Consider the following 13459-nt stretch of genomic DNA (forward strand, 5'->3'; position numbering starts at 1 on the left):
CGATGGAGTGTATACATGTGGAAACGCAACAGATATCGCGAACTCAAAGAGTATACCACCTATTATACACAGCAGTTGGAGCAGTGAGACAGTTGGGAGAGAGATTCCAAACGGAACAGTGGAATGAGTCATGTGGAGGTATAGGATTTCCTTTCCAGCATGGTACTATCTACTCATTATTATTTGCCGAAGATCGGGGTCTAATAGCATAAAAAAGGGACACTGTCAAACATATAAAAAAGAAGTTAGTGGAAGCATTTGAACGAGGAAGGCTAAAAATAAATCTGAGAAAAACAGAATATCTAGTAGCCGGAGGAGGTGGAAGGGGTATGGTACTGCCTCAAGGAACTATATAACACTGAATGTACCTACAAAAATATGTGATTATACGATGTACAGTTCAGGATATATAATGTCAAAAACAGATGTTTGAAGAACTGCAGCATTATGCAATAATTTTAAACGTATGACGTCTTTAGTAAACTCTATTTACAACACATTTCGCAGAGAATAGCCACATATAACATTGGATGTACCTGCAAAATAATATCACTGTACAGTACGTAGTTCAGCAGATACGTCATAAACATTGAGCTCTCTGAAAATGTAGCTGCTTTGGAAAATCCGCTAGACATAGAAGTTAAATATGGGCACAAATGCTTGTCATATGCGTTAAATATAAGTGAATCATATTTGACATGTGCGTATGCGAGCAGACCCACAGGAAAAACGCTGATCCTTTACCCCTGGAACGATTTCAATGATCTTTGATACACATGTTAGTTACAAAGTGGAAAGAAGTACTGTAAAAGTAAAAACCAACAGCTTTCTATTGCGGTAAGCATGATAACGTGGAGAATGAAGGAGTGAGAAGGAGATGGACAGAGATTTGAAAGTGGTGAGATGGACTGACAGGGTGAGGAAGAAACAGGCAGAAAATTAGGAAAGGAACCGAGGGACAGGGGGAGAGGAAGATTTGGATAGAGAAGGATAAGAGGAGGAGATGGCAAAAGACAGGGGAGAGGAGGAGTTGGACACAGAAAGGAAAGGGAAGTAAATGAACAGGGAGAAGGCGGTGGACAGAGGGGGAAGGAGCAGATTGATACAGATAATGAGAAGGTGGACAGAGAGACGGGGGCTAAAGGAAGTGGACAGAGGAGGTGAAGAAGGAGATGGGAAGGAAGAGTAGGAAGTAGGAGACGGACTAATAGAATGCTAGAATAAATAAATACCTGTGCAACGCCTGGTAGTCAGCTAGTTACTTACTTTTAAGGCCTTCTCCACTCTTCAGCAGTTGCCCTGAATTCCCATTCGCCAGCTTTCACGATCAAGGCACTTTTCCTGCTTCAGATCTCTCTTTCTCATCATTCAACTTACTCCCGCTCTCTGCGATAATTTTAGCCGTCCACGCTTTCTCCTTCCTGGCAATGACCGTTCCAGGATTGCTTTTGTCCATCGTCCTGGCTGCGTTCGCCGTACATGACCATACCATTAATGACCATATTCTCAGTCCTTTGCACGGCTAGTTGTTCTACATCCATTGTCTCCCAAATTTCCTCATTTCTTTCCTATTCTGTCCTGGATCCTGGCTGCCATCCTTATTCCATCCATCTCGATTTCTGTAGTCTGCTTCTCTGGCGCTTCCCCATCAGAAGTCTTTCTGCACAGTATGTTAGTATACTTTTGTAGTGTAACGACGTATAGTTTCGTATAAATGATTTTCTCTTGACATATGACCATGTGCAGACTTCGTCACCTACGTCAGTTACAACACACTTCAAAATTATTTAAATTCTTTTTAAATCCTCTCTGAATGGTTCTTGAACGAAACTGTAAAACATCATCATTTGAGTCGTATGCGCAGAATTAGGTCACTCAATCCAATTGGTTTACGCAAACTTTTTTTAATTTAGATGTCGTTTTGTTTCTTCTCAGAAATTATATTAATGTAAGTTATCTGATTTAATAAATATTAGAACCACACTGAATAATCTTTCAAGACTCAAACTCGCGATGAACGTTGCCAAAATTAATAATCTTGTCAAATATATTATTAATTCATTAACATAATTCTTCATAATTAAATTCTCGGAACACGTATTTAAACTTTAGTAGCATCCACTAGTTTATTATCTTCCTACATATAGACGTGAACCTGAGCCCTGAAAAGACAGGACTCAACATTTCCAACATGATTAAACTTTCTATGACGTCATGGTTGTAGAAAACATTACAAATTCTTATTTTTTTCAGTTTTTAGAAGAACGACGCAACAACTCGGTTTCAGGATCTTCTGTTGCTCTTTGGCTGTCGACCCGCTACGTATAGTGGCCAGCAATTTTCTTTCTGGTCCCGGCAGCGAAGATGCCGTCTCCGTTCGTTGCGCCGCCCTCTCCGTACATGAAACATAAAAAAATAAATACAAAACTTTAGATAATTCACAACAATTACAAAGATTACAAAATACATAAACAAAACACTAAATTAAACTTATATTCACCTGCAAACTGGGCTGACACTGGTGGATGGGTGACGCTTCAATTTCGCGTCCCACTACACTTTCCACCACTACTTATATAATACTTTGTTTCTTTTCATATTGCCCGCCTCCACAGAAATCAGTTTAGCATTTTAATTACTCCTCTTGCGTGCTAGGTTCTGCGTTTTACACCTAATTCAGAACTTCCTGAGAAACGGATAATCGATCGTAAGTATTTAAACAGCTGAATACTCTCTGGAAAATGTGTAACGAATACAATCAGTCGAAAATAAGTAATCAATTAAAACGTTATGCCTGATGCTACACTTTTGCTGCACGAACACCGAAATTGTAGCATTTTGCGGGGGTCGTCAGCGATAACAAATTTCTCAAAGGTATGATATTATGTACAAAGTTTGTTGCAATCCTCTAAGTGTTTCCATTCTCAAATTCTGGTTGACTGAAGTAATCATGGGCTACATTGTTTCTTCACGCCCACACCACCACCAACGCCATCCCTTTGACAGGTGGATGGGTCTTACCCCATTAGTGATTCTCTCCAGACAGTAAGTGACGAGTGTACTAAATTGGGGTGAATTTAGTGTAGTGGTTTAGAACAGTGTTTTTCAATCTTTTTGAATACGCGACCCCTTTCCAAGTAAAAATATTCTGGCGACCCTCAGAACCCTAATAAAAGTCTGTCAGTGATTTCAAAGGCTACATATTTAGTTTTTTTATTGATACTTTACTGATAGAGAAATCAAGTGCAATGTGAAAAGAGTACGCAGTGCTATGCGGGCAGAGATATAATTATATTCTTTGCGACGGTAGAGTCGTGGCTGTGGGAAGTGGTCATCTGGAGCATAGAAGCGCGTTTTCGCTCACTAAAGTCAATTGTCCGAGCACGCCAGCAAGTACGGACGTGATTATTGCGTTCGCGCTTCGCTCTGAGCGAGCATATAATGGACAAGTTTCTTAATAGATCTGTGCAGTCCTCCGCGTCTGGCGCAAGTGGCTCTGGCGGAAGCGAATCAAATCCGAAAAAAATAGACTACATGACGACAGTTATCTGAAGTTCGGTTTTACTGTTATGAACAATATACTTCAATGTGTAATTTGTGGCGAAATATTGTCACGTCAGAGTATAAAACCATCAGGGCTTCTGCGTCGCCTCTCAGCTAAAGATTCCCAGTAAGGTGATAACCGTTGGATATCTTCGAAAGGAAACTGAAAACATTTAACCAGTAGCAAAGTACTATGATTCTGGTAACAAAATAGTAATGTCATTTGTGGATTGAAAATAGTATGAATGTTTCTGATTTTTATTCGTTTTTCTGATTTAACAATATTTTTTATCTGATTTTAGATATCCAGGAAGCATTACTAGCTAACTCCCGAGTCGCATTCCGAGTCGCTAAAGCAGGGAAGCTGCATACAGATGCAGAGAATATTATTTTGCCAGCAGCCCTGAATATGGTTGAAATTATATTAGGTAAGCAAGAGGCACACAATCTAAAAAGCATACCACTTTCCGATAATACCACGGAACGCAGAATAAACGATATGGCTGATGACATTAGAGAACAGTTAGTTGAAAAATAAAAGGAGCACCCACTTATTGGTTTGTAGGTTGATGAATCTACCGATGTTTCAGATTGTGCCCAATTTATAGTATTTGTGCTCTTTGAAGCAGATGAAAGTATCATGGATAATATTTTACTGGCCAGTGTTTGTATGACATGATTTGAGAAAGCACTCGCAACTACGAGAATGACTGGACACAAAGTATCGCCATTTGTATTCATGGTGCTGAAGCTATAACTGGCAGTAAAAGTGGGCTCGTCACGAAATTAAAATAAAAAGTGCCAAATTTTCCTTGGACACACTGCTTTCTTCATCGACAAGCTCTGGAAGCCACAATTTTAACTCCTGATTTCAATGATGCGCTTAAAGAGGTAATCAAAGTCGTAGAATCTGTTAAAGGTAATGCGTTCCTTATTCGCCTGATTAGGGGTCATTTGTGAAGACATGGGTTCACTCTAACAAAACCTCCTTTATCACAAGGAGGTCAGGTGGCTTTCCAAAGGAAAGGTATTGACATAAGTTCTGGAACTCTAAGGTGAATTGTTAATGTTGTTACAAGATTCTAAATCTGGGTATGCGAATTGCTTTGTGACCCTATTTGGCTATTAAAATTAGCATTTCTCGCGGATCTTTATAAGCACCTACATATTTTAAACAAGAGCCTCCAAAGGAAAGAGGAAAACATTATAAAAACAGCTAAGGATAAAATCAAAGGAATCGTCGAAAAACTTAGTTTGTGGTCAACGTTTTTACAAAACATGATGTTTCAGTCTTTCCCTTGCATTCCGACGATTGTCGCAAGAATTGCAACGGACCAGTCACCCTTTCGATGGTACTAAGTTTTCACATTCCTTGCATGATACAGCGGTTGCATAATTTGGAAAAGAACCTGTGAAGTTACTTTGCAGAGTTGAACTCTGACGCTGCCAACGGTCATAGATGGCATAGCAGATGCTCATCATGAAACATACGTTACCACCCATGCTGTAACTGCTTTCTCCTGCGACCGCGATCTCCTGAGCAAGGCTTTGCGGCCCCCCAGGGGGTCACGAGCCACAGTTTGAAAAACACTGGTTTAGAAGAAGGTGTGGAACACACATACATGCATGCATATACACGTTGCATGAAATTCATTGGAACAAATAACAGACACACTGTTGCTTTAGAGCGTTGTACTTGAGGTAGAACTAGTATTAGGCTGTCCACTGTAGAAGTATATCATGGCAGTGAAGTGACATGTATATACTCGTTGGTTGCATGGCATCACGTACTAAGGTAGAAAGACGTAGTGACGTGATAGAGTGACATAAAGGAAGTGTGATACTTGGACGCTTCCGTGACGACGTTGTGATTGAAGCTGCCAGATTTGTATACCGAGATGGACTGTGCACCATGTACACAAAGAATAGTCTACTAGTGAGGCCCGTGTAAAAGTCCATAAACACATCCTTATCGACAGGACATGGAGGCGATTGTCAAGTCTACTGAAAATTGAAAGTAATTGGCACTGTCAATGAATACAGAGACATCTCAGCTACATTGAAAGCGTTGGAACTCTATACATTGGACATTTGAAGTTCGCTGCCTCGCGTAAAACCATCGTTCACAGCAACACAAAGCTCCATAGCTTCAATGGGCCAAACGACACAGTAACTGGTAAGTAGCTGTCTGCAGCATGCACTGACGTCGGTCGAGTCGCGACTTCGCCTCATTACAAATTATGCAAAAACGTTGATGGCTTCTACGACTCAATGAGGCGTTTAACCAGCAGTGTATGGTGGGCCGGGAGTGGAGAGGGGTGGTGTTGTGCTATTGGCGTGCTTCTCGTATCATTAGTCGACGCAGTTCGTTCATGTTACAATGGCCATTTACCAGGACATTTACTTCAACCTTCTCGGTACTCAAACGACGGCCTTTTCTCCATGTCTTCATGATGAGTACGTAGTTGATGCCACATCTCCCAAGACAACTATCATACCCAGACTTACCACTTAAATCACATGAACCTAAACCCATAGAAAATGTCTGTCCTATTTGGAATAGCGAGTGAAGCGCAGCAATCAATGTTCCAGCTGTTCGGCAGTTCTGCTAGAGACAGTCATCAATCAGTACATTCTGCTAGATACAGCGTATCTGAAGAAACATGTGAATTCTCTTGAACGCCGTATGGTGACAACTGTGATGGCTAGGGACTGTGTGTAGTTAATGAGGCTTAATTTATGTTCGGTGTGCTTATTTAAGTGAACTGCGACGTACGGTACTCGTGGTGTGGGTAAAATCCTAGTGCGACGTAAGAGGCTGCTTCGAACTTTTATCTGATCGGATTGCGTAAATAAAAAACATTATAGATTTTTATTGACAATATACTTTGTTGTTACATGACAACAGTATACTGAAAACAATATAAAGTCTTTCATAAATTTATAACATGCTTATTAAAGGCTTGTATTATATAAAAAAAGTTATATTTTTAAAATGATACAAATACACTCATGTTAAAAAAATACAGAACACCTTGAACGACTAGAGAAAGGGCATTTATATTCACAGGACAAGTACATTTGTCCCCTCGGTTGAGCATGTGTCCTGTTACCTAGTAGGCACTGGGTCCTTGGGCCCTAATAAGTTTTTCGATGCATGATAGCATTGACGCGTATAAAGTGCGAATGACACCATGTGGTATAGCCATCCATACTGCATTCACCTGGCTCGAAAGTTCATCTGTGGTGGTCAGCATTGGGTCAAAACGCTGCGCCCTCTGTTTCACCATATCCCATTCATTTTCGACTGGCGACAAGTCTGGTGATATGACTGACTTGAGCGAAAGGCTGACATCCTGTGACACTAAGAACACACGTGTTCGCGCAACAACATTTCGTCCAATGATAACTAACTGACAATCTCAGCTGCCGACAGGTGTTGTTGTTATATCTCGATGTGGACAGCTGAAAATGTGTCTTCGTATATATAGTTAAAGGCTACCCAACCATTGACCTTCGTCTGTGCGAATGCGCACAGGTTGTCCAAACTCTTACGGGAATCGCCAAAGCGTGCGCGAGTAACGAGTGGGTGGGCAAAAGTCTATAAGGTACAATACATATGTAGAATTGTGGACAGCTGGGAATGTGAGTCTCACGGGAAGCGTGCAAGGGATAAGTCGCTGCAGTCGCGCTATTCATCTGTGTTCTCGGTAGCTCAGATGGATAGAGCGTCTGCCATGTAAGCAGGAGATTCCGGGTTCGAGTCCCGGTCGGGGCACACATTTTCAGCTGTCCACATCGAGATATAACAACAACACCTGGCGGCAGCTGAGGTTGTCAGTTAGTTATCATTTATTCCAGGGAAAAGCTTCACGGTCATCAACAGTAACTGTTCTTCCTAGAAGAAGTTACTGTCTTCGTATATAACATTTGGTCCTGCAGTAGCTTGCTGAATAATGGTGACTGGGGTGTTGTGCAAAAATAGTACGGCTACGGGTTGCAACGCATCATTCACGTAGGTGACACGGATCACAGTGTCCTGGACACGCTCCAACTGTGTTTTGTGGTTGTACCCAATAGCACCCCACACCTTAAGGCCTCGAGATAACGCTGTATGTCTTGTGCGAATGCAGTCACTGTGATGCCGTTCGCCCTGTCTGCGGCGAACCAAAATGCGGTCATCGGTTTCAAACATGCAGAAAAGAAAATTGGAAATTTGTGGTAAGGTCTTATGGGACCAAACTGGTGAGGTCACCGGTCCCTAAGTTTACGCACTACTTAATACAACTTAATCTAAGGACAACACAGCCACCCATGCCCGAGGGAGGACTCGAACCTCCGACGGGGGCAGCCAAAAAAACAGAACCTGCATCTATCTAGTATCACTATCTGCAGCCATTCCTGGCTCCAGTGACGTCGTCCTACACACCGCTGCCGTCCGTCTAGTATGTTTCTGCTCATTCGTCAAAGGTTGGTGGAGAAGAGGACTACGCGCACGTAACCAATAACGTTATAAACGGCGGCGAACTGATGCCCCATGTACTACACGATTTGTTACACTGCTCCACTGTTGCCACAGAGCCAAGGAGGACACAGATGTACAATGCGATTCGGGTGAGGTGTCGATCTTCTCAGTGGGTGGTCTGGGAGGTACGACCCGACCCATCTTGTCATGTTCTACGGCCTTTCGCGAAGCCGGCCGGAGTGGCCGGGCGGTTCTAGGCGCTTCAGTCTGGAACCGCGCGACCGCTACGGTCGCAGGTTCGTATCCTGCCTCGGGCATGGATGTATGTGATGTCCTTAGGTTAGTTAGGTTTAAGTAGTTCTTAGTTCTAGGGGACTGATGAGCTCAGATGTTAAGTCCCATAGTGCTCAGAGCCATTTGAACCATTTGAACCTTCCGCGAAACAATCCGCACACACCATTTGCACTGCCGAAACACTTGGTCTTACACGAACAGCAATTTACCGAATGGTTGCATCACATTCTCTCATGCCAACATTGCGCCCTCTTTCTAACTCACATCTTCGAGGCACCTTGCTCGTCTGCTCAAGTCACACTGATCTATTACCTACGGTTTATAGCAACAACGAGTGTCGCAGGCACATTTTACCGGTGGGTGGCGCTGCGCCGGGATATCAATGTTGACCTTGAACCCGTCCCCCGACATGTTTCAAATGCTAATCATTTCTGCAGAAAATACTAACGTAGATGTGCTGTGAGTACGAACGTCCAGTCTTTTAGTCATTCAACGTGTTCTGTTTTTTCTGAACATGTGTGTACATTTGTCCCATTATTTTTACATTTTATTCACAAATTATGATGTCGTTTGGTTTAGTTCCCACTGGCTGCAGCTGACGTAATGCAGCAAATGCGTGGTCTTCGTACACTATTGAATCCTGGCAGAATAGCACTAGTAGCAGTTTCCGTTGTGACCACATACAGCTTTTCACCATGTCGCTAGCGCCAGGCAAACGGGTGAACACCGCATTACAGTATTTCTGTTCTTTTGTACACATTATGTAAAGCTCCACCCACCTATCACGCTACAGTATTTGCGAACTCTGTATATTTTATACAGAGGCTGACTTCCGTGATTAACAAGCAGTTTCATTTCTTTACAGTGTTCATGAACTTTGGAACGAGGTGAATGCATCACGGATGGCTGTACTACAGAACGCCATTCGCGTGTTATACGCGTAGATGCCATCACGCGTGGAACAAGTTGTCAGGGCCCACGGACTCTGTGGCTACTAGGTAACAAGACACATGCTCCACCTAGGTGCCGAAACAGGTCATTCTGTATTCTGAGATCCTGACTGTTTGTTGCAATTGAATGTAAATAAGGCCTGTTTAGGTTGTTATTACGTTGATGTACATACAGATCCTGATAACGAACCTTACTTGGAGAATATAGGAAGTAAGTCTGTAACCTTGATCACAAACATTTAGGTGCCCATCTCGGTGAACGTACGAACATTTCTGCACGCACTGAAAACGTAAGCTGGAAATGGGCTAACATTACTTATAAATTGACTGATATACACTACTGGCCATTAAAATTGCTACACCAAGTAGAAAAGCAGATGATAAACGGGTATTCATTGGATAAATATATCATACCAAGACGGACATGTGATTACATTTTCACGCAATTTTGGTGCATAGATCCTGAGGCATCAGTACCCAGAACAACCACCTCTGGCCGTAATAACGGCCTTGATACGCCTGGGCAATGAGTCAAACAGACCTTGGGTGGCTTGTACAGGTACAGCTGTCCATGCAGCTTCAACACGATAACACAGTTCATCAAGAGTAGTGACTGGCGTATTGTGACGAGCCAGTTGCTCGATGGCCATTGACCAGACGTTACCAATTGGTGAGAGATTTGGAGAATGTGCTGCCCAGGGCAGCAGTCGAACATTTTCTGTATCCAGAAAGGCCCGTACAGGACCTGCAACATGCGGTCGTGCATTATCCTGTTGAAATGTAGGGATTCGCAGGGATCGAATGAAGGGTAGAGCCACGGGTCGTAACACATCTGAAATTTAACGTCCACTGTTCAAAGTGCCGTCAATGCGGACAAGAGGTGACCGAAACGTGTAACCAATGGCACCCCATACCAGCACGCCGGGTGATACGCCAGTATGGCGATGACGAAAAACGCTTCCAATGTGCGTTCACCGCAATGTCGCCGAACACGGATGCGACCATCAAGATGCTGTAAACAGAACCTGGATTCATCCGAAGAAATGACGTTTTGCGTTTCGTGCACCCAGGTTCGTTGTTGAATACACCATCTCAGGCGCTCCTGTCTGTGGTGCAGCGTCAAGGGGAACCGCAGCCATGGTCTCCGAATTGATAGTCCATGCTGCTGCAACGTCTTCGAACTGTTCGTGCAGATGGTTGTTGTTTTGAAAACGTCCCCATCTGTTGACTCAGGGATCGAGACGTGACTGCACGATTCGCTACTGCCGGGCGGATAAGATGCCTGTGATCTCGACTGCTAGTGATACGAGGCCGTTGGGATCCAGCATGGCGTTCCGTATTACCCTCCTGAACCCACCGATTCCATATTCTGCTAACAGTCATTGGATCTCGACCAACGCGAACAGCAGTGTCGCGATACAATGAACCGCAATCGCGATAGGCTACAATCCGACCTTTACCAAAGTCGGGAACTTGATAGTACGCATTTCTCCTCCTTACACGAGGCATCACAACAATGTTTGACCAGTCAACTGCGGCTTGTGTATGAGAAATCGGTTGTAGGCGCCAACGTTGTGTGAATGCTGTGAAAAGCTAATCATTTGCATGTCACAGCATCTTCTTCTGTCGGTTAAATTTCGGGTCTGTAGCCCGTCATCATCGTGGTGTTGTAATTTTAATGGCTACCAGTGTATCTACGAGAAAATGTTCACTACATGTTAATAAAACTGTACCATGAAAAGTCTGATGCCTGGAAAACAAGTGGCGAAAAGGTATCTTGGAAGAGAAACATAGGTCAGTCAGAAATTTTTTTTAATATTGCTGGACAAAGGCAGACGAATGAATCCGTCCCCAAAATAACAAGTCCTTTGAAGATGAAACACGTGCAGTCCAGTCGAGGACTCTTTTAAACGCTAGCAGATCGTGGCACAAATGCGATTCAGTTCCGTAGGTTTGACACAATGAATCAACGGTCTTGTGATTGTTGAGCTCGAGTACCTCCAAAACACTCCCTCTCGCAGTTCCCTATTCTGAAATAACAGAAGCGTCCGTTAAAATAACACTAAACAACATAAACTCTTCATAAACACGCAACCATAGACTGACAAACTTGTTGGCGATGATTAACGTATCTCTACTCTTACAGAAATAAAGCACAATCAACTAATATATGTATGATACGTTTCCAACAAAAATGTTTGAAATTATATACGAAACCTCAGTTCATTTTTACAGTGCAATACCTAATGAATGAATTCGCAATATGTCTTTGGGATAGATTGTAATATCTTCTGGAGGCTGTTGACTTCACCTCTCTTCCAACTTCCATCTGTCTTGGGATCCACATAGCGAACCAATTATTTAGATAAATTACTGATCAGTCACATCTCTTAGCTCTTAATACTAGCGATACAAGACAGTTAAAAGGGGGCGTTTATGTACTATGTGAAGATTAATTTACTTTATATCATTAAATATATCTTGTTAACGATCTGTAACAAAATGTTTTGATCTTCTACGTTTTGTATCCTAGCGGAGACCATCACGGTCGGGTCAGGCTGTCAAATACCTGTACCAAAGTTACCGAAACGAGAGGTCATTCTAGAGATTTTCTCTTATTGAGGCACTGCCAGAGAATTTAGCCAAACATTACAGTATAAAGCAACAAAATTACGTATGAAATGTAGGCTTGGTCGGAATCCCGCCATTTATGCAGTCATTTATAGACTATTTTTTGGTCTCAAACAATTATGGAAACATTGACTGGGCACGGGGAACGAGCACAGGAGCAGTTTCTGACCCGTTAACGAAAATTCCGTAGCTGTGACTCGTTCGAGATTTGCTGTGTTTGCCTCACCTGTAGATATAAGGCGTGGGGTGGCAGACAGTGCAGACGTGGTATGGCTAACTCCTTTTTCTGACCCCCAGGTTCGTTACCTTCTCTTCCTGTCGGATGGCGGCTTATACAGCCACTCTTCGAGCTTACTATGTACGAGCCGTATGTTACCTATACCGAAATGTATTTTTTCAACCTGTTGTGGCAAGATCTTGCAGCTTTGCTGCACGGATGATACCTCAGTTTGCACCTTATCCAATTCTTTGTTCAGAGAATCAGCGATGGCCTTATCTCTGGCGTCTAACACCATATTCAATAGCGTCTCCGTTTCATCATCTCGAGTAGTTAGAGCTACATTATCTCTTAATTTCTGGCCCTTTTCACTTTCCTCTGCCATAAACTCGCATTTCTTGTCTCTTTGTTTGCCATAAGTTGTAGTATCTTTATAAGCTAAGCGTGCCTCTCTTCGCGTTCTTGTTGAATTAAAGCCTGCTTAGTTTCACGTATTCGTTCAAGCCTCGCTTGCTTTTCTTCACGCTTTCTTTCCCTTATTTCTAAATTTTTACACAAGAGCTATGTCGTTTTGTAGTTCCAGCTATGTCAGAAAGTGAGCTTCCGCCGCCCCATCACAGACATGCTAGCAACACCACCACTGTTGAGTAACGTATACGTATTACTACTACTTCCTGCCTTTTTCTCAGTAGCATTAACAATATGGTATATTTCGCACTTATTTGCTTCATCAACAGGTATTCCATGTGTTAACTGTGTGTTGTCTATGTTGTCGGTTTCATGAACACCTTCCGGTGGGTCAGCGTCATGAATCTCTTCGGCATCATTACGTTTTCTACTCTTTGGTCTAACAATATGTCAAAATTGGATGCTACACACTTTATCACATAATAAATATCAAACTTAAAATTGAACATAAATTCATATACTAAAATTACCAAAACACCACTTTATAGCGTTTGTCAGAATAGGATCACAGTTATCTCTCTTGCAGATACTACGTCACTGGATAGCCGCGCTTCGTTTACTTACTTGGACAATTTAAAAACCTTTACTAGCTCATGCGTCGTAGTACTGTTGGTAAACGACCTGAAAAGATATACACATGCACACTTATCCTTAGGAGTGTCAGCTTTTGCGATATATTATGTCGTGTAATTTTTACGGCGAACTAATCTACATACGTAGTTATTTTTACTGGTCAATGCTTGCTTTATAGATTCCTGCGTTTCAAAGAGGATTGTTGAATATTGTATATGAAACTGTACACATATCTTCATTAGTAAAACATGCATGCCGTATCGTTACATACATGTATATATAGATTCTTTTATGGAGCCCCACGTTATAGAGCTCTAG

The sequence above is a fragment of the Schistocerca nitens genome, chromosome 7 (assembly GCF_023898315.1).
Source record: "Schistocerca nitens isolate TAMUIC-IGC-003100 chromosome 7, iqSchNite1.1, whole genome shotgun sequence".
Classification (NCBI taxonomy): domain Eukaryota; kingdom Metazoa; phylum Arthropoda; class Insecta; order Orthoptera; family Acrididae; genus Schistocerca; species Schistocerca nitens.